This window comes from Petaurus breviceps, unplaced genomic scaffold (genome assembly GCF_028583685.1).
Source record: "Petaurus breviceps papuanus isolate PSGF00001 unplaced genomic scaffold, PetGlider_PUasm1.0 90808, whole genome shotgun sequence".
NCBI classification, from domain to species: domain Eukaryota; kingdom Metazoa; phylum Chordata; class Mammalia; order Diprotodontia; family Petauridae; genus Petaurus; species Petaurus breviceps.
Genome location: NW_027187349.1, coordinates 4,228,478 through 4,253,557, shown reverse-complemented (window position 1 = coordinate 4,253,557; position 25,080 = coordinate 4,228,478). Strand labels below are relative to the sequence as shown.

At 38.8% G+C, this 25,080-nt stretch overlaps 1 protein-coding gene, 1 long non-coding RNA gene and 1 pseudogene across 17 annotated transcripts in view; 1 reads left to right on the top strand and 2 right to left on the bottom strand.

The window, feature by feature from the left end:
• MAP3K4 (mitogen-activated protein kinase kinase kinase 4) overlaps positions 1-25,080 on the bottom strand; it is a 207,796-nt gene that overhangs the window by 73,505 nt on the left and 109,211 nt on the right. The gene's annotated exons all lie outside the window — the stretch shown is intronic.
• On the bottom strand, positions 344-15,710 carry LOC138147878 (zinc finger protein 665-like; annotated as a pseudogene).
• LOC138147799 (uncharacterized) lies at positions 16,689-25,032 on the top strand. The gene is made up of 2 exons (XR_011164895.1): positions 16,689-22,460; positions 22,903-25,032. It is a non-coding gene; the product is annotated as an uncharacterized lncRNA (long non-coding RNA).

Genomic DNA, 25,080 nt, shown 5'->3' with positions numbered 1-25,080 from the left:
TACTGGCCCTCATTCCTTCAAAGTTTGGATTATTGCAATTACCTTTTGGTGGATGTGCCTGCCTCAAGTCTCCCCACTCTACTCCATTCTCTATTCAGTCACCAAAGTGATTTTCCCAATTTGCAAGCCCAACCATGTCACCACCCCCAACCCCAATCAATAACTCCCTAACTCCCTATCACCTCCAAAATAAAATACAGGATCTTCTATTTGGCATTCAAACTCCTTATAACTTAGCCCCTCCATAATTTCTAATCTTTCTTCACTTTTTAGCCCCCCCTATACTCTGATGCAGTGAAATTGGCCTTGTAGGTTTTTTTTTTTTTTAAGCTGAGCAACTGGGGTTAAGTGACTTGCCCAGGGTCACACGGCTAGTTTTTGTGTTAAGGGTCTGAGGCCAGATTGGAACTCAGGTCCTCCTGACTCCAGGGACGGTACTCTATTCACTGCGCCACCTAGCTGCCCCATGCCTTGTAGTTCTTTCAACAAGACAATCTGTCTGTAGACTCCAGGCATTTTCATTGGCTGTCCCCCTATGCCTAGAATACTTTCGCTCCTCATCTCTACCTACTGCCTTCTCTGGTTTCATTCAAGTCCCAGATAAAATCTCACCTTCTACAGGAGCCAAACCCGCTTAATCCCAATGTCTTCCCTCAGTCAATTATTTTTTATTTATCTTGTATATAGTCTGTCTGTACATATTTGTTTGTATGTTATTTCTACGACCAAATTATAAGCACCCTGAGAGCAGGGATTTATCTTTTGCCTTTCTTGGTATCTGCAGCATGTAGCACAAAGAGTAGTTGGAGTTTAATAAAAGCTGAAAAACAGAGGTCCTAGGGGTAGACTGGTTGTATTATAAGAATCTGAATTAAGAAAAAGACAAGAGAGGTAAAAGGCATACTCTGGTATAGAAAGAAGGGGAAGGAAATTAGTATTTCATAAGAAAAGTATAAAAATATAAAGGAAGGGATGGAGGGTACGTACATCACTATCATGTGAAATAAAGAAAGGTTAAACACATGCACATACACACAGAAAGAGTTTAGTGTAAAAATACATAGAATTCAGTAGGGAAAAAAGCAAGGGTGATAGTAGAGGACTAAGGGGGAGGAAAATACCAGGGAGGATAAAATCCCAAGGAAAACAGACTTCCAGATACTGAAGGATAGAATAAAAGAGAAGAATACAAACCTAAAATGTAAGGGAGTATCCATCAATTGAGGAAAGGCTAAACATACTATGTTATTGTATGCTAAGAAACTATGAAAAAGATGATTTCAAAGAATCCTGAGTAAAATGAATTGATGGAGAGTGAACAGAATCATAACAATTCTTAAAGGACAACATTATAAACAACTTAAAAATACTTAAGAACCTTCACCAAGGCAATGATCACTACATCTCCAGAGGACCTGATAAAGTATATTACTTATCTACTTTGTGACAGAGGACTCAAAGTATAATAAAAAGTGACATACATTTTGGGATGTGGCCATGCTTGACTAAGCTTCTTAGATGTTACAAGAGTTTTCAAATTTTTTTTTATGTTACCTTCTTGGTTTTTAATTGGGAACAGGCATAGTTTTGAAAGTGAAAGATGGAATTATATATTTTTTGGCAGTTACATATATGGAAATGCCTTTTCTTGTAGCTTAAATTCAGAATTTAAAAAAAAATAGATTAAAAGAGAGGGTGGGGATGGATTAGAATTGAGAGACGAGTCAGGAAGACCAATTAAGAGACTTTTTAAATAATCTAGAGACATGGGAGATCCTGGACTAAGGTGGTAGCTCTGTGAGTACAAAGAAGTAATCAATGTAAGAAATGTGATCACTGATTCAATATACAATTCAGTGGAAAAAATAGTGATAGTAAAAAAACTTCATCAAAAAACTAACGATTTTTATTTGCCACATGTAATTGGGATTACTACCATTATTAACCTCTTGCTTTCAGGTATTTGATTTATTTAGATATTTGAGGTGTTTTTTAAAAGTATCTATGCAGTCCTTATAGAAAATACATTTCTTCCTTTGAGTATTTGCTTGGAGTTTTTAATTACTATCTCCTCTTTTTTTCCTTATATTAATTTTATTTAATAAGGCTTTACCTTCTCAAGCTTCTCTCCAATATGAATTTGGTTTTCAGCCCAAAGGCCTTCACAACTTATGATGCATAAAGTTTCTCTCCAATGTGAATTCTCAGATGTCCATTAAGTTCTATTCTTTGGCTAAAACCTTTTCCACATTCGTTATATTCATAAGGCTTCTTACCAGTTTGAACGGTCTGGTGTTGAGTAAGGTGTACTTTTTGGCCAAAGGCTTTCCCACATTTGTTGCATTTATAAGGTTTCTCTCCAGTGTGAATTTTAAGATATCTGTTAAGCTATGTGCACTTGAAGCCCTTCCCACATTCATTACATGGTTTCTTTCTCTCCAGTGTGAATTCTCTGATGTCCAGTAAGTCCTATGCTTTGCCTAAAAGCTTTTCCACATTCATTACATGCATAAGGCTTCTCTCTAACATGAACTGTTTGATGTTGTAAGTAAGCTCTTTGACAAAAGGTCTTCCCACATTTACTGCATTCATATGGTTTCTCTTCACTATGAATTCTCTGATGTCTATTAAGTTGTGTGCTCTGGCTAAAAGCCTTCCCACACTCCTAATATTCATATGGTTTCTCTCCAGTATAAATTCATTGATGTCCTGCAAAATAAGTGATTAGGAGGAAGTCCTTCCCACATTCATTACAACCAAAAGGTTTTTCTCCAGTATGAATTCTATTATGTTAAGATCTGCACTATGACTGAAAGTTTTCCTACATCTATTGCATTTCTAAGTTTTCTCTCCTGTATGAATTCTCTGATGTTCAGGAAGTCCTGTTCTCTGATGGAAGAATATCCCACATTCAAAAGGTTTCTCTCCAGTATGCACTCAATTATGTTGTTTTAGATTTGCTCCTTGAGTGAAAACCTTTCTACATTCATTAAATTCATAAGGTTTCTCTCAAGTATGAATTTTCTCATGTTGAGTAAGTTGTGAGCTCTGGCATAAAGTCTTCCCACGCTGATTACATTAAAGTAGTGTTCTCTGGCAAAAGGCCAGAGCTGAAAACTTTGGCAAAAGGTTTTCTCATGTTCCTTATATTCAAAAGGTTTCTCTCTGCTATGAATTCACTGATGGTGAGTAAGTCCTGTTTTTCAGCAAAAGGTCTTCCCATACTCATTACATTCATAAGCTCGCTCTTCAATATGAATTCTCTTATGTCAAGTAAGTCATATGTTTTGACAGAACTCATTACACTTGTAAGGTTTCTCTCCAATATGAATTCTCTGATGCTGAATAAGCTATGTGCTAAGGTGGAACAACTGCCCACATTCATTGCATTCATATGGTTTCTCTTCAGTATGAATTGTCTGATGTTGAGTAATCTGTGATTTTCAGCAGAAGGCCTTACCACATACATTACATTCATAAGGTTTCTCCCCTCTATGAATTAGCTGATGTTCAGCAAGCTATGAACACCATCAGAAGGCCTTCCTACATTCATCACATTCATATGGTTTCTTTGCAGTGTGGAATGTATGATACTCAGTGAAGCCAAAATTCATTATACTTGTCATTTTAAGTATGTCCAATTTATGGAGACCCTTCTCCTCACTGTCCTGTTTTTCTAAAATGGTGTCAAATTTCCAAGCTTCTACCATCCTGGGGACACAGGATCATGTCCTTAAGTCCTTCCTGAAATGATTCTTCAATAGCAAGGTCCAGTTTTGGCAATGGCTCTTGTTTTTGTGTGCAGTTTCCCAACCTGTCCAGCTGCTTCCTGGGATGTCTTCCTTGGGCATCCAAGTCCTTTCCCTCTCTCCAGCTGCAGATGATGTCTGGACTGGAATCAGCAAGACACAGGCAGATCAGGTCCCCAGAGTTCTCCAGTATCACCTCCCAGGACAGTTCCTTCTGGTCAGACCCCAGGTGCCCCCACTTCTCCCAGGTGAAGTTCATAGCCACATCCTTGAAGGTCACTGACCCGATGGGCCCCAGCGCGGAGGCACCCTGAGGCCATCTGGCACTTCCTGACCTCCCTGGGGAAAGAGGCCAAGATGATGATGCAGACCCTGGCTCCCAGGATGTCAGCCACAGCAACCCCTATAGGGCAGGACTGCCACCTGGGCCCCAAGCACCAGCCCCACACTGGGCTAGGCTATTATCTCCCAATGTCAGATAATCTCTAGAACTACAGTAATTTTAATCTAATTTAATAAAGGTATGGTTTTTAAAAAAAAAAATTTATCTCTTCAGCTTTAATTCCTGAATTGGAGCTTTGTACCAGAGGCCAGGTTACACCTTCTGCTATATTTTTGTATTGATTGTCTGGCCACACTCAGTTCCCTGAATTCTTAAGCTAAACTCAACTTCCAGAGAACTAGATCTTTACGGTCCTTCATGGTATTGCAGGAGAGAGTACTAGGGACCTGGAAGTTCCTGAACACCTTAAAAACAAGGTAGTTTGGGAAGGAGGCCAATAAGGGATGGAAGAAGGGGAATGGGAGTAAGGTCAGGAAAGGATTCATATATAAGATAGTGTTTCAGTTGCATCTTATGGGAAGAGATGGGCTTTATGAGTTATAGATAAAGAGGGAATATATTCTAGACATATGGGACAGCCAATCTAAGACAGTAACTGTCTGAGTAGAAAGAATAGGAATCACATGCAAAAGATGTGATCATTGATTTAATAAGAACAGTGAGAAGTCAATGCAAAGACACAGAGGTGTGAGACAAGAGTGTCCTGTGCACTCTTTTCCTAAAAGAGGCCAGTTTGGCAAAGTGTAGAGGACTTTCCAATGAGGTTTTTAAAAGCTAAACAGAGGAGTTTATATCCAATACTAGAAGCCACAGCAAGTCACTGGAATTGACTGAAGGCAGAGATCTGGTCAGATCAAACCTTAGTGAAAACTACTTTGATAGCAATGTATAGCACTGATGGACTAATACCGTATGCAACTTGAGATAGGAAGACCAATTTGTAAGCCACTTCAATAATATAGGCAAGAACTGATAAGGGGGGGGTGGAGTCAAGATGGCGGAGTAGAAGCAGGTCCTCCGTGCAGCTCTGGCTTCCACCTTCCCCAATTCATGTAAAAGGGGACTCTGAACAAACTTTGGAGCTACAGAACCCACAAAATGACACAGAGAAGCTAACCTCCTGCTGAGGACAGCCCTGAAGGCCAGCAGGAATTGGTCAGCGCAGGGCTCTGGGAGCCGAGCCCAGCTCCATGCCAAGGTTTTAGCCCCAGGGTGGGCCTGACCAGCCGCCAGCTGGAGGGACTCCAGATCACCAGCAGCTGTGGAGGTCCAGAATTATCAACACATAGATGCTAAGGACAAAGTGAGAGGTCAGTGCACTGTGGACTTTGGGACCCAGTAGTTGGGAGTGCGTTGGCTTTTGCCCCCGGGGGCGAGAAGCTGCTGAGAAGCCACAGCTGTGCAGTTGCCCCCACGTGACAGCTTCAGCTCCTGGCCTGCAGAGTGTAGGGGGACCAAGAGACCAGTCTGAGGGGTAATCACTCTTGCTTTAACCTGCTGGGATCTGGATTGCGATCTAGGGTAGAGGTGCTGGGGTGTGTGTCCAGTTTGCCAGAGCGTGTGGAGACCTCAGAGAGGGCACCCAACTAATACCTCCGGCAGCTGAGAAAACCCCAGCATTTGGTATGAAGCTCCCCTGTCTGGAAGCAGAGTCCTACTGTGGCAAAAAGCCCAAAAGTCAAGTAATTGAGTGGCAACATGACCAGGCAAAGGAAACAAAGCAAACAGAAGAACCCAATATTAGACTCCTATTTTGGGGACAAAAAGGATCAAAGCATGGAACAGGAGGAAGACAGTGAAGAATTGATGAAGGCCTGAACTAAGGGGCTAGCTATATTGGTACAGAGAAGGGATTGTATGCATAAAGTGTTATAAAAGGTAGAAACAAGATTTAGCAACTGACTGGATACTGCAGAGTGAGAAAGAAATGAGGATTACAAAATAATCCAAAGTTTATGAACCTAGGAGATTGGAAGGATAGTAACACTTTCAAGAGAAATAGGGAAGGTTATGTGAAGGAAGGGCTTTTTAGAAGAAAAGATAATGAATAAGTTTGAGGCACAATGCATGTAAGATGTCTCCAAACCTGCCATCTGAAATGTCAAATATGCAATTAGTAATGTGAAATTTCAAGAAAGCGACCAGGGATGGATATGTACATATCCAAATATTTATCTAGGGGCAGCTAAGTGGTGCAGTGAATAGACCAATAGCCCTGGATTCAGGAGGAGCTGAGTCCAAATCCAGCCTCAGACACCTGACACACTAGCTGTGTGACCTTGGGCAAGTCATTTACTGCCCTAGCTTCACCCCTCCAAAAAAAAGGACAAAAACAAATATTTATCTAGATATAGATATGTCGGGGGGAGGAGCCAAGATAGTGGAGTAGAGGCAGGAACTTAGCGTAAGCTCCTACTCCAACCACCCGTAATACCTGTAAAATATGACTCTAGACAAATTTCAGAACTACAGAACCCACAAAGTGACAGAGAGAAACAAATCTTCTGCTGAAGGCAGCCTGGCAGGCCAATAGGAAGGGTCTATCACACTGAACTGGGAGCTGAGCACAGTCCTGTGTGAGCTGCGTGGGCCCAGACCCAGGGTGGCCCCAACCAGCGGCAGACTGTCCAGAGAAGACTTCAGGGGAGTGAATCACCAGCAGTTGTGGCAGTTTCCAGACTTCTCAACCCATACATGCCAAAGAGAAAGTAAAAGGTCAGTGGGAAACTCTACTGGAACCAGGTGATGGAAGAGCATGGTCCGTCCTCTGACCCTAGGGTGAGGGGTGCTGGAAGCATGGCGGCTGCTGCAGCCACATGGCTGTCTCCACAGATCCTGGCCTGCAGATCATAGGGGGACCAAGAGACCATTCAGAGGGTAATTGCTTTTGCTCTGAACTCCTAGGAATATCATAGCCAAATTCCAGAGCTCCCAGATCAAGGAGAAAATATTACAAGCTGCCAGGAAGAAACAATTTGACTACTGTGGAAGCACAATCAGGATAACGTAATATCTAGCAGCTTCTACACTAATGGATCAAAGGGCTTGGAATATGATATTCCAGAGATCAAAGGAACTAGGATTAAAACCAAGAATCAACTACCCAGCAAAACTGAGTATAATGCTTCAGGGAAAATATGATCATTCAATGGAATAGAGTACTTTCAAATATTCTTGATGAAAAAACCAGAGCTGAACAGAAAACGTGACTTTCAAATACAAGAAGCAAGAGCAACATGAGAAGGTAAATAGGAAAAAGAAATCATAAGGAATTTTTTTTTGGAGGTAGGGCAATTGGGGTTAAGTGACTTGCCCAAGGTCACATGGCTAGTTTTTTGAGTTACGTGTCTGAGGCTGGATTTGAACTCAGGTCCTCCTGACTCCAGGGCCAGTGTTCTATTCACTGCACCACCCAGCCACCCCTCATAAGGAACTTATTAATCTACTTACATTCCTACATGGAAAAATGATAATTGTAACTCATGAGACTTTTCTCAGTATGAGGACAGTTGAAGGAAACATGTGTGTATGTGTGTATATATGTATATATGTGTGTATACATACATACATGTAGGTATAGGAGGGTATGTATATAAATACATATGTGAGTATATGTATATGTATGTACATGTATACATAGATAGAGGGCACAGAATAGGAAGGGATGATACATAAAAAATAAAGAGGTGAGAGGAACATAATGAGGAGAAAGGGAGAGAGAAAATAGGGTAAATTATCTCATATATAAGAGGCAAGACAAAACTGTTACAATGGAGGGGAAGAGCAGGAAGGTGAAAGGGAATGGGTTAACCTTAAATTCTCACTGAATTTGGCTTAAGGAGGGAATAACATACACACTCATTTGGGTATCTTACCCTACAGGAAAGTAGGGGGAAAGGGGATAAGAGAGGGGATAACAGAAGGGAGGGCAGACTGGGGAAGAGAGTAGTTAGAAGCACACATTTTGAAAAGGGACAGGGTCAAATTAGAAAACAGAATAAGTGGGGGGTAGTATAGGATGGAAGAAATATAGTTAGTCTTTCACTTATAACTACTATGGAAACGTTTTGTGTAACTATACATGTACAACCTATATTGAATTCCTTATCTTTCCAGTGGGGATGGGTGAGGAGGAAAGAAGGGGAAGAATCTGGAAATCAAAGTTTTAAAAACAAATGTTTTAAAAAATTCTTTTTTTTACATGGAACTGGTAAATAAGATATATAGGTACTGGGGTATAGAAATCCATCTTGCCCGACTAGAAAGTTAGAAGGGGGGAATGGGGGAGGATAGAAAGGGGTATTCAGTATGCTTTCTATCTTGGGATGGGGGGAAGGGGAAAGATGGGGAGAAAATTTGTAACTCAAAATCTTGTGGAAATGAATGTTAAAAACTAAAACTAAATTTAAAAAAATTTTTTAAAGATATAGATATGTCATCTGTATAGAAATAATCATTAAAATCATGGAAGAGAATGAGGTTTATAAAAGAGAATGCAGAGGGAGAGGGTAAGAACGACTAAGACAAAACCTTGGGGAACAGTCAATTTGAGGGAATGACATGGATGACAAGTCAACAAAGAAGATCGAGAAAGAGCAGCTAGACAAGTAGAAGGCATATAGGAAATATGAAAATAGAGAAAATAATGTTAGGAAAAACCAGCGGAGAGTATCCAGGAAGACAAGGTGGTGTCAACAGAGTCAAATACAGTAGACAGGTCAAGAAAGATGAAGAATGAGAAAATACCACCAGACTTGGCAACTAAGAAATCTCTAACTCTGAAGACAGCAGTTTTAATTAGGTGACTAATGAGATTGGAAGTCATACTGTACAGGGTTGAAGAGTGCAGAGAACATGTAGGTAGCAAGTGTAGATAGCTTTTTCAAAGAGTTTGGATAAGAAAAGGAAGAAAGAGAGTAGGAGGAATGTTTAAGGAGATGGTATGGTCTAATGAATGTTTTTGCTGTTGTTGACAGAGAAACATTCATATGTAAAGTTAGTGAACAAGTAACTAGCTGAAGAGAGATCGCTGAAGATTCAGGAACAAAAAAGGATGACTAAGAATGCAATCTGCTGGAGAAGGTGCAATCAAGGGTACATGAGGAAGCCAGGCAAGGAGTCTGGGGAAAACAAGGGCAAGAGTAGGAGTCTGTTTTTATAAGCTGCATAGTGAATTCATTAGAACTTGCATTACTTTCTTTTGTTAACATAAGTGTCCAGAGATAAATTTTCCCAAGGACTGTGTTAGCCATAACGAATAAATCCTGCTTCACTACTAATATTTTCTTCAATAAAAATTTGTTTCCATGATTTGTTCTTTAAGTCATTCGTTATTTAAGATAACATTATTTAATCTTTATTTAGTCTCTTTTACTTTTATTTCACAAGTATCAAACAATTTTCACAGAGCAAAACAAGGCTGAAAAAATAAGTATATTCCTTAAGATTCCCATTATATCTAGTTTTTAAAACATTCTGTTGTAATCCCTAATTTCTTGTTTATGTGCTAGATTTATCTGAGTCTAACACAGACCCATAGTCAATGGCTAATGCTAGTGGACAAGATTTAAACCCAGGTATCTCTGGACTCCAATTACATTATTCTTTGCATTACACTATATTGTTTCAGTGACTATGACATACTTTATTTTTGTATCATCAGACTGCCACAATGATATTAGTAGGGAGTTGGCCTCAGAGTCAAAACAAGTTTAAAGGTCTCAGATATAAGCCAAATGACTATAAATCACTTAAATTTCTCACTGCCTCAGGGAATTCTAAGACTATAAATTGCTGAGCATGTGCTGATCTGCTTTAGTAGAGGATATTTACTCAATGAGAGTCCCCTAAACCAATGAAATAGAAATGTCAGGGGAAAAAAATCATTAGATTAGTGTTTTTGATTTAGTGAAGATTTAATAAATATTTAGCGAATTACTGATTTTTTTTATCAAGTCAAGTAATGTCAACAAGCATTAATTAAATGCTTTCCTAGTATTATGCTTAGTTCTATGGATAGAAAGAAAGGCAAAAATATTTCCCTGCCCTTAAAAAGCATGGATTTAACCTGTAACTGGAGTCCATTAGCCTCTAAGCTCCTTGAGGTCAGGGGCTGTCTTTTATTTCTTTTTGTATCCCCAGTGCTTAGCATTGCACTTATTACAAAGTAGGCACACAATAAATGTTTTTAATTGATTGATTAGAGATGAACAATATATGGAAGATAATCACAAACAATACGGGGGACTGTGTGGCATTTGACGTGAGTCTTGAAGGAAGTCAAGGAGGCAAAGGTGGAGACGAGGAAGGAAAACACTTCAAGCCTAGAGAACAGCCAGTACAAAAAGAATGGAGACCTCAGATGGCATGTCATGCACTAGGTCAACGTAGCTGATTTGTATAGTTTGTACAAAACAAATTTTAACAAAGATGGAAAGGTAGGAAGGGCAAAAGGGAGACACTTGAATTCGTTGAATGGAGGCAGGGGGAAGTGACAATGTCAAACACACTTTGGAAATGTCACCTTGGCAAGCTAAGCGACAGATAGATTGTAGTGGAGAGACTTTAGGCAAGAAAAGTAGTTTGAAGGCTATTCCAATACATCAGACACAAGGTAATAAGGACCAGACTTAGTATTGTGACTAAATAAGTAGATGAATGAGAGATGTTGTGAAGGTAGAAATCATAAGATTCGGCAATAGACTAGAGATGCAGAATTAAGTGGGAGTAAAGAGTTTTGAGAATGCAAATAAGGCTGAAAACCTGGGTGACTTAGAGAATGGGGTTGGTGGTACCCTCATCCATAATAGTAAAGAACAAAAGAGAAGAAGATTTGGGAGAAAATGAGTTCTCTATATGAAAGTTGAATTTCAAATGCCTAATAGGAAGTAGGTGATTCAGGATCAGAGCTAAGGAGAGAAAGTAGGACTGAATATATAGGCCTAGGAACTCAAACTCTGAGTAACTTAAGAAAAAAAACCCAAATCAGTGAATATTTTACAAAAGATAATTAAATATTCTCCCTCACTGTAGAGAATAACTGGAAAGTTGGAAAGACAGGAAGGTGCGTGGGGGGGAAGGGAATGAGTAAGCTCAGTTTTGGAAATTTTTAATTTGAGAAGTCTTTATGACATCCAATTCAAGATGACCAAAAAGCAAAACTATAGCATATGAGAGACTGAGATAGGACATAGAGACATAAGAATCATCAGCATAGAAACAACTGAATCCAGCAGAGCCAATGAGCTCTTAAGTAATCACAGTCAAAAGATAAGAAGGCCCAGGACTGACTTGGGAAAAAACCCAGGGTAAATGAGCATGACAAATATATTAAGTACCAGCAAAGGAGAATGAGAAGCCACTAGACAGAAGAAATTGAAGATGAGAAAGTGGGGATGACAGAGGTTATCTACTAAAGAATATGAGAGAGGAGGGGCTAAAAGTTGCTTGTAGAGGAACTAGCTGGGGCCAGAAGAAGGGCCATCTTCTTGTGAAAGAGGAAATAGCAAGAAGAGATGTTTGTTGTCAGATAGAACTTCTGTTCACCACAAATGGCTCCCACTTTTTTGGTGAAGTATCAATCAACCAATAAATATTTATTAATCATCTACTATGTGTCAGCCACTGTGCTAAGCCCTAGTGACACAAAAAGAGGCAAAAGACAGTCCATTTTAAAAGCAGAAAGGCATTAGAATTAAGACAGGTTAGCAAAGGCCTCTTGTAAAAGATAAGATTTTAGCTGGGACTTTAAGGCAGCCACAGAAGCCAAGAGGCAGAGAAGAAAAAGCATTCCAGGCATGGGGGGAAGACAAGAGAAAATGCCTGAAGCCTGAGAGATGTAAAACAAATTCAATTTAACATGACATATAAGTCAAGTGACCTGTAGCAACCATGTTCATGAACAGCCAGGAAGTCAGTGTCATTGGATAAAAGAGCACATGTTGGGGAGTGAAGCGTAAGAAGACTGGAAAGGTAGGAGGAGGCTATGTTATGAAGGCCTTTGAATGCCAAACAGAGTATTTTGTATTTGCTCCTAGAGGCAAAAGGGAGCACCTGGAGTTTACTGAGCAGGGGATGATATGACTGGACCTGCATTTTAGGAAAATCACTTTTGGTGGCTGGTGAATGAACTGGAATAGGGAGAGATTTAAGGCAGGCAGACCTACCATCAGGCTATTGTGATGTTCATGTATGAAGTAATGACAGCCTGCAGCAGGGTAGTGGCAATATCAGGAGAAAATGGGGGTGTAATTGAGAGATGTTGCAAAGGTGAAATTGACAAGCTTTGGCAAGAGACTGGATATGGGGGTAAGAGATAGTGAGATGAGAGTAACTGAGGTTTTGAGCCAAAGAAGAATGTTGGAAAGGGGAGGAAGGTTTAGAGAGAAAGACTATGAATTACATTTTAGACATGTTGATATCTTCTAGTTCAAGATGTCTGAAAGGCAGTTGGGGATGCAAAACTGGAGGATCAAGCAGAGAGGCTGAGGCAGGACAGGTAAATTTCAGAATTACTAACATAGAGATGATAATTGAATCCATGGGAAGTGATGAGATCACCAAGTAAAGTAGTATAGAAGGAAACAAGAAGAGGGCCCAGGACAAAACCCTGAGGGACACCTATGGTTAGATATGGAGGAAGATCCAGCAAAGGAGAATGAGCAGTGGTTCAGATAGGCAGCAGGAGAACCAGGAGAGAGGAGTGCTCCTAGTATGAGGCAAAGTTCTGTTTGGAATAGCTACTGTTGTGAGTGGGATATAATTAAGGTGTGTAATTCAGGAAGAGAATGACCCTGATCCTCCCACCTGCTAGTGCCCGTTCCCCAAACCATCCTGTATTCATGTTATATATAAGTATATCCATATGTACATAAGCACACACATAAGTACATCCATCCATACACACACACACACACACACACACACACACACACACACACACCTCTCCTCCTTTTTCACCTGGCTGTACAACTTTGTGACTTCTCCGACTCCACCATATCTCAAGAAGCTCATTATTGGGAAAACCTCATTATCACAAGATCCCTTTGGTCTTCCCTCCATTTTAGGAGGGAGCTTAGTTCAGAACGTCTCCTTATTTCTCACCTGGCTGAAGTATTCTGTGATTTCTCTGGCGTCTAGCCACCTTCTTCCTCCTCAATCTCTTTACTACTTCCTTTCACATGTTGTCTTCCCCCATTATAATATAAGCTTCTTAAGAGCAAATACAAATTTTGAAAAAGATAACCCAAGTCTTAGAACTGAGATATATAGAAGGCCTTGGATGACAAGTTCTGATCACTGTACCACAAAGCTAGTTCACAGCAACTTAAGTATGACTAAAGAAGAGCTGATTACTCAAGTTGTTAATAAACATAAATTATCTACAGTTTTCTATTACAATTAAAAATAAATGATAGTTACTTTAACAATTTTCCCAAATACCCTTAGCACATATCAAAAATCAAACTATACAATTAAACAAAGTAAATAGTTACAAAGAATGCAGTTGATTTTTTTTTGGAGGGAAAGGCAGGGCAATTAGGGTTAAGTGACTTGCCCAAGGTCACAGGGCTAGTAAATGTTAATGTCTGAGGCCTGATTTGAACTCAGGTCCACCAAGGCTGGTGCTCTACTCACCGCGCAACCTACTCTCCCCTACAGTTGATTTATTTTAAGACAAATCTGAAATTTGTCAACTCCAATAGTACCCCCCCACACACACCTGTTAGTGCTCTTCTTTTTCCCATGTGCCCTTTTGATAGGTTTTGCCAGTGTGAGTATTGCCTTCCAACCAGATCACAACTCCTCTAAGGCTTTTCTTCATATTTGATTCTTGTCCATGTTTCTCCCACAAACCCTCCTTAAAGGACACAGCCAAAGTGAAACTATTAAATTCTTATAATGTCACAGGAGAAACAAGGGTTCATTTGGACAACATGGTGTTAGAGAGTAAGAATTCTTACTACACAATTAGTCTTCCTACCTCCTTGTAGGGACATAAAGAATTAGAGAGTCCTAGAGTTGGAAGGTACCTCAGAGAGGAACAGCCTCATCAGGACAAGAATGCCATCTACAAAACATATAACCAGATGTGTTCAACCAGATTTTGCTGCTTTATGATCTCTAATTAAAAGCACTGAATTCCACTCTTTACATAGTCCACTCTACTCTAAGATATCTCTAATTGTTAAGTTTTTCCATACTTCAAGTCTAAATTTGCCTCCTTGCAATTTCTACCTGTTATTTCTAGCTTTTCCCTCTGGGGGCAAGTAGAAAAGTCCCTTCCTTTACCCACATCCAATCCACCAAAATTCAGGGCTGTTTTGCCTTCCCTTTTCCTATCTCAAAGTGCCTACTAGAAAGGAAGAGTGAGAGGGTACACCCCTTAGTTGGGTAGGGAGTCACCAAATACAATTCTTGCTTTGAGACAGAGTATTTACCAGATCTTGCCAATTTCCCTACCACTTCATCCTAAGGTCCTTCAGGTGTTATCATCTCTGCCCTGCCACTCTGCTCTCCAGATCCCTAAGCACTACCACCTGCCCTGTGATGTAACCTAAGAGCTCCTGGGCCTTACCATCCACCCACCATCCACCCTGCTGTTAAACTCTTTAAATAAACATGTTCTTAAGCTTGTTAACATCCCTCCTAACTGTTACACCCAGATCTGAACAACATAATACTTTGGATATCATCTGCCCAGGGTAAAGTATCATAGCACTATCACTCACCTATTCTTAAGATAGTTTAAGATCACACACAATTTTTCCTAGCTACCAAATCACACTTTGAACATGTAATGAGCTTAATCACCTTAATCAAAATTATCTGGTTGTAATATATTCTATTCAAATGCGGTTACATATACTATAGCAACATGGTCTTAAGCTGTCAACCCAAAAATAGGTGGTAAGTCACCTAAAATCTTACAAAAATAAGATTAGAATTATCTCATGTGAGCCATACAATTCTTAAATTGGGGTAACACTTTAGCTCTGATCTTAGTAGCTGGAATCTTCAGAAATACCCTCCACCAAAAAGTAATATACAGTATTTTAATCCTTTCTATTAAAAGATGATCTCTACCATCATGTTCATCAAAACATTAAACCAGTCTAGTGATGCAACAAAAACAGTTATTGTTAAGAAACTATGTTGTAAATCTTTAAATCAAATAATGCCAAATCACTTTTCACTACTTCCAAATCATGAACACCAACTCATTTATATCTAAATATGGAATACTAATGGCAGATAAAACTGATTAAAAAAAAAAATTAGATGCTTCCTTTCAGTAAAATTCCTTTTGGGAAACTCGGGCTGCTCTTTCCCACAAAAAATGTATCTTCAAGAAAACTTGACAACCATTACTTAGAATGTTCAATATGCTGTACATACTTTTTCATTTCTAAGAAATTTCATAGGTGTAACCTACATTTAATGTAATCTGATTTTAGAACATTTTCTGATTTTTTCCCCTAGAAACATAATTGCTCCACATAGACAAAGCACTGAGATTTTTTTTAAAGGCTAAATTTCATCAAGAATTACTCTATTTGAAGATGTAAAACAAATTCAATTTAACATAACATATAAGTCAACTGACCTGTAGCAACCATGTAGATAGTGGTTTTAGTTAGGAATCTATACTTCTTTAGTTTCTATTTTTAAAAAGTTTCTAATTTTTCTAATCATGTAAATAACTTACTGATCTCAATCGGGTAGGCACCACTGTATGTAAATTCAATTCTATTACCCAAAATCTCTTAATCTTTTTAAAAAATTCACAAGGGCTGAAATGGAAGAATACTTATGGAACAAAGACAGAATTTAGGCAACAGAGCTTTGGACAAGAAATTTTATTGTAAATACTTTTTCTAATACATATGCTAAGAATTTTTGATAACTGAAATTTCTAAATCCCCCTAAAAAATAAGTTATGCACAAGCTTTATCTAGTCATCTTTCAATATAAAGTCAAATTACTCTAAATTCTCCTGTGTTCTACAAGTTGATGAAATATTAAGTTCTTCATAGTCGGCCTAAAAACAAGTTAAAAAGCCACAAACAACAGATCATACAATTGGAGTGTAAAAGGACTTTGTGTGTCTATCACTGAAATCAACCTACAATTTGTGAAACTAAAGATCAGGTGTCACCTGAAATATACTAAGTCACACGGCTAGTAAATTTTAAGAGCCAGAATTAGAACGCAGGTCTTCTGACTCATAGCCAAAGGATCTTTCCAGTATGCCATGCTTTTAAAGTTTGACTGGTTTAAAAGGAAGTGGAATTCATAACAATCTTGTGACATAATACTCTTGCTAAAGGTGATGCAAAATCAAATTCACATATATGGTATGCTAATTGAACTCTGATGAGCACTGTTATACTCAGTGTACAGGTGAGTGAGGGTTCATGGAACTTTGTGTTCTGAACAAAACTAGTCTCATTCAGGCCAAGATCAAATCAAGTTTGAAATATGTAAACATATTTGAGCATACAAAGAGATAAAGAAATACAAGACAATTTGAGAGAATTGAGAAGGCCTAGTTGCCTCCTAGGAACACAGAGAGTATGTGAGATTGCTTTGGAGAATATAATATTTCAACATCAGTATCATAGTTATCATAACTATAGTCCATGCCCTGAACTGCTAGCTCTTGGTTTACATGGAATGGCTTCAATCTTGGGGGATATCTCACAAAGTATTTTCTTTAGCTTTTGTCACTACCAATATTTTTTCCTGGGGACATCAGAGTAAGGTTTCATGTCTTAGTTTTCTCCTTCAAATAGTGGTTCTATTTCTTACTATTCCTTAACTTCAGTTTCACTTGGTCTAAGAACTATTACTAGTCACTTTGTAAGTCTAGGATAACAGATATGGAAGAGACCTTTTAAGTCAACTAACCCAACCCTCATAAATAAGCAGAGGGCCATCGAAGTTAAATAACTAGGTGAAGATCAAATACTAATCAATAATATTTACAGTGTTTTAAAGATTATAGATTGTGTTTGTGCACATAAATATTTTTATATTATATGTATCTATGTTTAACTGGATCTCATAGTAATACTGTCACATAGGTACCAGTGATATTACTATCATGATTTTACACGTGAATAACCTGAACCCAGATGTTTAGTACTCTATCCATACAGAGTATACAAAGCACATAGTCAGTAAACATACTGACAAAATCAAAACTGAAAATGGCCAAAGAATCATGAGGTTCCAAAGTCCTGCTGGTCTGGGTATGTATGTATGGGGCAATAGTATAGGAACTGATATTTAGCACTATGACATTTAAGAATGAAGGTGGCAATTTCTATATTGCTGGTTTAAAACATTTTTAAAAATTTTTTTCTTTTTTTTGAGGGGGGGTAAGGAGGGAGATGGTGGCTGAAGGGTGGAAATTTAAGAATTTATTGGCAATGGGAACTCCCAATGAGGAACTTTTGCTACCAACCCTGATCTGGTGAGCTATACAACTTAGTCTTAAAGAGCTATATGAAATATTAATGGGTTGTGACTTGCCTGGTTTAAAACATTTTCCATAAAAGGATTACATGATCGTTAATGACTATACACACAAACACAACAGGGAAGTGGAGGAGGCAAAAAGAGAACAAAGAAGGGAGAAATGGGAAAAAAGAAGGGAGAAAAGAGGAGATGGGGAGAGAGGCAGGGAGCAAAAGGGGACAGAAAGGGGCAAAAGAGGAAAGGGGGGAAGGTAGAGAGAGGGTAAGAGAAAGGAAGGGAAGAGAAGAGAGAGGGAAGGAGTGATGACTTCTTTTAGCAAAAGAAACTTCCATTAAGGAAATTCCTTCAATCAATTCAGAATGGCTATACCTTGCTAAGTTTGGTTCTTCAGTCACTTAATCCAATGATCAAGTGATCTACTAGAGATACTAAAAGAAAATACTAGGATTTTCCTGGGCCCTCTTCTCTTCTTCACTTGGTGATATCATCAACAGCCATGGATTCAATTATCATCTCTATGTTGATAATTTTCAAATCTACCTAATCCTGCTCTCACTTCTCTGCTGACCTCCAATCTCACAACTCCAGCTGCCTTTCAGACATCTCAAAATGGATATCCAGTAGACATCATCATATTCAACATGTCAAAAACAAAGTTCATCATCTTTCACTCTACTCCTCTCCCACGACTCCCCCCAACTTCTCTATTACTATAGAAAGCAAGACCATCCTCCTACTCCCACGGGCTCACAACCTTCGGTGACATCCTCAACTCCTCACTATCCTCTCACCCACCCATATCCAATCTGCTGAAAAGGACAGTTAATTATACCTTTGCAACATCCCTCAAATACACCTCCTTATTCTCTATCATTACCACCACTCTGGTGCAGGGCCTCATCACCTCATGCCTTAATTACTGCAATAGTGAGTTGGAGTGCCTGCCTCAAGTCTCTCCCCACTCTAATTCATTCTCCATTCAGCCACCACAGCAATTTTTCGAAAGCTCACATGTGACCATGTTATACCCCTATACTCAATAAACTCCAATTACTCCCTATCACCTACCTCCAGGATTGGTACACTCCTCCCATTTTTACAGCCTTCCTATACCTTAATCCCTGCCATGTACTCTTCAATCTAGTGACCCTGTTGTCCTTGATATTTCTCAAATAAGACACTCCGTCTGAGCTCCAGGCTTTTCTGTCTTCCATCCCTGGAACACTCTCCTGCTTACTTACTGCCTTCACAAGCTTCCTTCAAGTCCCCAATAAAATCTATCTTCTACAGGAAGTCTTTTTTAGCCCCTCTTAATCCTAGTGCCTTCTCTCTTTTAATTATTTCCTTTTTGTCCTATATGCATAGCGCATATGTGCAAATTTGTTTACTTGTGTTGATTGTCTCTGGCTTCCTTTTATATCATCAGTGCTTAGCACAGTGGTTGGTGCATAGCAGGTACTTAATAAATGTTTATTGACTTTTATTTATATTTATTTTTTCAACTTAAAAAAATTAAGTTTTACTAAGATTTACACACACACATACACAGACACATACACTTAATACACAGATGAACACTAGAGACCTCACTTAGTTTATATCACATGTATTATTCAAGGCATGCTAAATGGGAATTCTACAAGAAGAGATTGAAGAGTGGTATTGTCCAGGCACTTTCAGTTTACCTCTGCCCAGTTAAGTGAATTTCCAGATATTATATAGTCTTAATTAGACTAATCTTTAAGAAATAGACAACTGTCTTAAAAAGATTTCTACAAAGAAACCTCAGATTTAAGAGAATATCAATAATGTGAACAAAAATAAGCAAAAAAATCGAAGAATAATTGTCCTAATTATTTTGAGTGCTTTATCAGCCACATTAAAGAGTAAGAACAATCTAATCCAGGGGGCCTTATACTGGAACCCACAGACCTCTTGAGGATCTGGTGGGATAGATTTCAAGGGCCCTGTGAATATGATGTATTTTCACTAACCTTTGGTTTCCTCTTAAGTCCTACATATTTTGTGCATTTAAAAACATTATCCTAAGAAAGTTTCCATAGGCTTCAACAAACTGCCAAAGGGATCCATGAAACAAAAAAGTATTCTAGATCTGATAAGAAATCAGAGAAAAAGAAATAGAAGTTATAAAAATAATCTGAAATACTGATTTATATCCACTTGTTAATGCTAAACCTCAACCAAAATGTATATATACTGTTCCCTGAGATGTTAGCTATATTATAAAGCCATCATGATTGGCAAGACATGGCCCTTAAGACCACCCTGATAGATGGGCAGAAGGAAATGACACTCCTTAGAGGGAGATTTAAATGTGACTACTAAAACATGAGGTTGACAAAAAAGCAATGGATGGCCAGCCTATGGCAGGGGAGCTAGTAAAACTGCATAGGGCTCCAGAAGTACTAGGGGCTTTTCAGCCCTAACAAAATCTAAAGCATCTGTTGAAGTCCTTACCCTATTTGGATGATTCAAGGAAAAGTTACAGCAGGAAGAACAAAGAAGGAATTCAGTCCATGAGTTCTTGGGAATTTGTGCAGGCCCATTTGACAATCTCTATGCAAGGACAAATTAAAATCACTGGAGTTGCCCAAACCATCAACTATATAGTTAACACAACAATGGACCCCGAGGGAGATAAAAGATATTTCCTTTCTTGTAGATTTTCTAGATGGAGAGGGAAGGAAGCTATTATCCATTACACCAACTCCCCTTAGAACAACCTTGTGTTGCCCATTAGGAAGGTAGATGGCACCTGGTGCAGTGGATAGTGGACAAAGGGAACTGAACAAAATTATTATGCTCATAATTATTGCCATTCCCAAACTTGTCAATGTTGTAGAGACAAAGCAATCCAGATCCATGGTGAATGGTATGAGGTAACTGATGCCTTTTTTGTGAGACTACTAGATGGTACAGTGGATAGAGCACTGGACCCAGAATCAGAAAGATCTGAGTTCAAATTTGTCTTCAGAGACTAGCTGTATGAATCAGGACAAGTCACTTGCCCCATCTGCCTCATTTTCTTCACCTACAAAAAAGAGGATAATAATGGCACATACTCCCCAGGGATTTTGTGTGGATAAAATAAGATATGTATAAAGTTTTCTGTAAATCTTAAAGAACTATATAATAGTTATAAATGTTACTATTTCTGTTCCTGTGGTTGAGAGCAGTCAAGAGAAGTTTGCTTCCTCCTGGGAAGAAGTCCAGTTGACTTTTATTGTCCTACCTCAGGGTTACCTATAAAAAACCTCCCTTTTGGGGGACACTGATGTATAACACTACATTTATGATATAATATTGACCAGGCCAAATCAGGTCATGTTGCCTCAAGTCATGCATTAGATGAGGAATAAAGGGAGGAAATCAAACCTAAAAAAAATACAAGAATCAGTCTGCTTGGTCAAGTTTTGGGGAATAGTGTAGGTAAAAAAAACCCAGAAAATTGCAGGAACAGTCTGAAATAAGTCCCCTTTCCTATTAGCTAGAAGGAAACCCAGAGACTTGTTGAATATTTCAGGGTGCCCACATCCCCATCAGGACTGACCCAGGTATTTGATGGTCCATGTTCACCAAGTCCAACTCTTAAATGGGGCCAAGAAAAAGCTACAGCCCTGGAATATGTAATGTAAGCTGTGTGTCAGGGCCTCTCTTTGGGGCTCTAAGATCCTACAGGGACTATGTTTTGGGGAACTTTTATCCAGAAAGACCAGGCTGAGTGGGCCTTTTGGAAGTTACAAGTTCCCCAAAGTAGTCACAATTGTACTTTGGAAAAGCAGCTACTCACCTGTTACTAAGGTCCTAATTGCTACACAGAGATCACCCTTTGTTCAGAGCTGACTGTAAGTTGAGTGATGCAAGGTGACTGCTCTAAAAAAGATCACTTGGGGCCCAGGAGACTTGTACTAATACATGAAAATGGTATATTGAATATCAGGCTTGCTTGGATTCCTCTGACCTTAGTGCTCTCCAGTCTGTGTCTATGCCAAAACTGAGGCCACCAGAGCAGGCCCTGGAATCCTGTTGCCTCAATTAGTCCAATGGGATCCCACCTATAAAATGATTTTTCTTTCCGGTATGAGAGAAGAATATGCAAAATGTGCTTCAGGAGCCACTAAACCTACTAGTAAGAGGGGATACTTAAGGAACAGGGTTTCTGGCAAGTGCTCACAGTGGGCTGAACCCCAGGATGCATGGCTGGAATGTGGGGGAGTTTAAAATGATAAGGCAGATCTTCCTCTACACTGATTCCTAGGCAGTAGTTGGCCAAGTGGTCTGGGACCTAGAGTGAAAAGGACTAGAAAATCAATTCTTCCCTTTGGGATTAGGACCACTGGAAGCATTTTGCCACTGCTTCCTACTGCATAAAGCTGTTTGAAGATCATGTTAGCATCCATCAGAAACATCATATGCTCTCCACTGAATTAAATCAACATACCAAAGCCATCACAAGAATAGCAGAAATTAAAGAGTGGGTCAATTTCCAATCTGGTGGTAATTCTGAATGCCTGGTAAAGGTAAGAGCAATTTCTTACTTAGCCCCTCTGGAAGTGGGGGGCAGGATCCTTCTATGGGGGCAAAGATTTGGTATCATCTTGATGAGGATCTCATGGAGGAAAGCTTTTGGTAGATAAACCAGGAAACACTGAGTGGGTGACAGTATCAGTATCAGCTGAGATCCTAGAACGGGTTGCATACAAGAGACTTATGACCTTTTAGTCACTTTACTACAGATGCATGATGAACTGTTGACTATGCTGAAGGTGTCACAATCTGTGCTGTGGCCCTGATATTTCTGGTGCTGTTCCAGCTAGTTATCACCACCTTGAATCAGGAACTCTATTGTGAAGTACAAAGACTTGGTATGACTTACTAAATGAACTAGATTGAGCCCTGAGATTTGGGCCTTCTAAAGCATGGCAAAGACTTAAGTTTCTGGCTTTTAGTCTCTACTTTTCTTCTCAATTTTCTTCTTCGTGACTTCTTTAGAAGGGCAACTAAAATCTTCCCCCCCTTCGTGACATCAATGTGTAAATGGCAAAAGGTTTTCTAAAGTAATCTGTAGCTACCAAAGTAGTGATACTCAGGACACAATCTGAGCCTATCCGTTATCGTTTGCTCCTGCTACATAATTAGCTGTTATTTTTTGCTTATACATCTTCTAGGTGATATTTTTATGACATTTCTTACACAGAAATTATTGCTGGTAGAATACTATAGACTATTTATGCTCACGTTCTACCCAAATGATGAATGGAAGGAAATAGGGAATCTATCTGTTAACATTCATCACTATTCCAACAGTCCACAGGTTACCCAGACCCCGTGGGATGGCTCAATGGCATGACATGGAAATGTCTTCACACCATTTGGATGACCTGGAACCACCAACTACAAGCATTCCAATGAGATGGAAGACCATCACGACTTATCATCTGTCCTTCTATCATATCCTAAAGTCCTCCAGATTTTTCCATCTGCCCTGCTGCTACATTTTCAATACTCCTGTGCACTGTCATCTGACCTACTGGTATATTCTTAGACTTCTAGGCCTTGATATCTGAACTGCTGCTGTACTATTAGGAATTCTGGGTCTTTCAACCTACCTTATACCTCAAGTGTTATGCACTGTCTCCAATTTAATTCTTAGCTTCTTGAGAATGTTTTTCTTGTTTGTTCCCCCAGCACTAAGCACACTGAAAGCACTTACTAAATGCTTTTGCATTCATTGATCCATCCATTCTATTAGATATAACTTCAAAGTATCATCTAAGCCTACATTATTTTCCTTTTGAAAATTTTCAAATAAAAAAATGACAGGGCTTAAAAACAAACAGTTGGCTGAATGGCTCAGTTTCTTTCAATGTGTATACTTGGTGCCAGAATACAACTGTCTTTCCCCTTAAACCTTTCTCTTAGTCAGCTGCCCTCCATTACTCTAAAACTTTATATTAGTTATGACAGGCAATTTTTATATTAACTATTACACGGACATTATACAATCTCTCCGGTAACCTGTACCATGACCTTACTCTCTCCCTTAACAACCTCCAAAGTTGGTTTTTAAAATGAAGTCATGTAACAAAGGTGACTAGAAATCTAAAAGCAAGAAGCAATTTTTATTCCTGCTTTACTATGATAATCTCCTTTGGCAATACACAATCTATATCTGAAAAGGGAAAAAAAAAAACCCAGACTATTTCCTTTGTCACCTCAGACACAAAATGCAGGAGAGTCAAATTTGTATCCTCAAAGTTGTGGTCCTGTGTAAACAACCCAGGTAGCTTAAGGGGGAAAACTAAAGTAAGACAATTTGTTAAAAAAGTATAACATGTTGGCCTGATTGCGAAAGATGAATCTGTTCAGAGAGCAGATGCCTATTTTGAGATGATCAAAGATTATTTGTAATAACTGAATAAATATTAGGTTGAAGAGGAGAAAACACAACTCTCAAATGAATAATGAAAATAATCTCTAATTATTTGTCTCCCTTTATGTCTATAAAGATTCTTTGTATTTACTATGTATGCACTGAAGTTCCCAACTGTTTCTGCTTAATTCCCAAATAATTTATAGTTTTGTAGGAAACCCTCTATCATTTCACCTATGAATATAATGGAATATCACTGTGCTCTTAAGGACAACAAATATGAGGATTCCAAAGAAACCAGGAAGAGAAATGAAAACGCAAAAGGACAAAGTAGAACCAAAACAGTATACGATGACTACAGTAATTTAAGGTGGGACCAAAGAACACCACAAATCAAATCAACAAACTGATCAATATTGGTTCTAGGTGACTAACAATGGAATACATTTCCTTCCACCTGGTAGAGAGGTGATAAGCTACAGGTGAGAATACAGCATACTTGCTAAGTGACTATGTATTGCAAGATTTTACTTAATAGTTTTGTTGGTTTTAGCAGAGGAGAGTACTATGGGAAAAGACTACTGGAAAGTAACTGGGGCATAAACAACAAAATGCATTACTAAAACACCGTTTAAAAAAGGAAAAAGGATAATAAAACAAATATTATATACTCAAAACAATCTTTAAAAATGTTCCAAAATGCTTTCCCATATCTTATTATTTTATATTCTTTTCATAATGACTCAATAAAGTATATAGGGAAAGAACTGTCACTTCATTTCACAGAGAAACAAAATAATGGAAAGGGCTTTATCTCCTTGATTTTACTCTTGCCTCTTCTTTAAACAAACTTCTGTTTTTCAGATCAGAAATATATGGAGGGTAGGGCGGCTAGGTGGCACCAGCTCTGGAGTCAGGAGGACCTGAGTTCAAATCCAGCCTCAGATACTTAACACAAAAACTAGCCGTGTGACCTTGGGCAAGCCACTTAACCCCAATTGCCCTCTAAAAAGCAAAAAAAAAAAAAAAAAAAAAAAAAAAAAAAAAAAATATATATATATATATGGAGGTTTTACTTGGGAAGAATTAGGGGAGCCATAAACTCTTTCTAC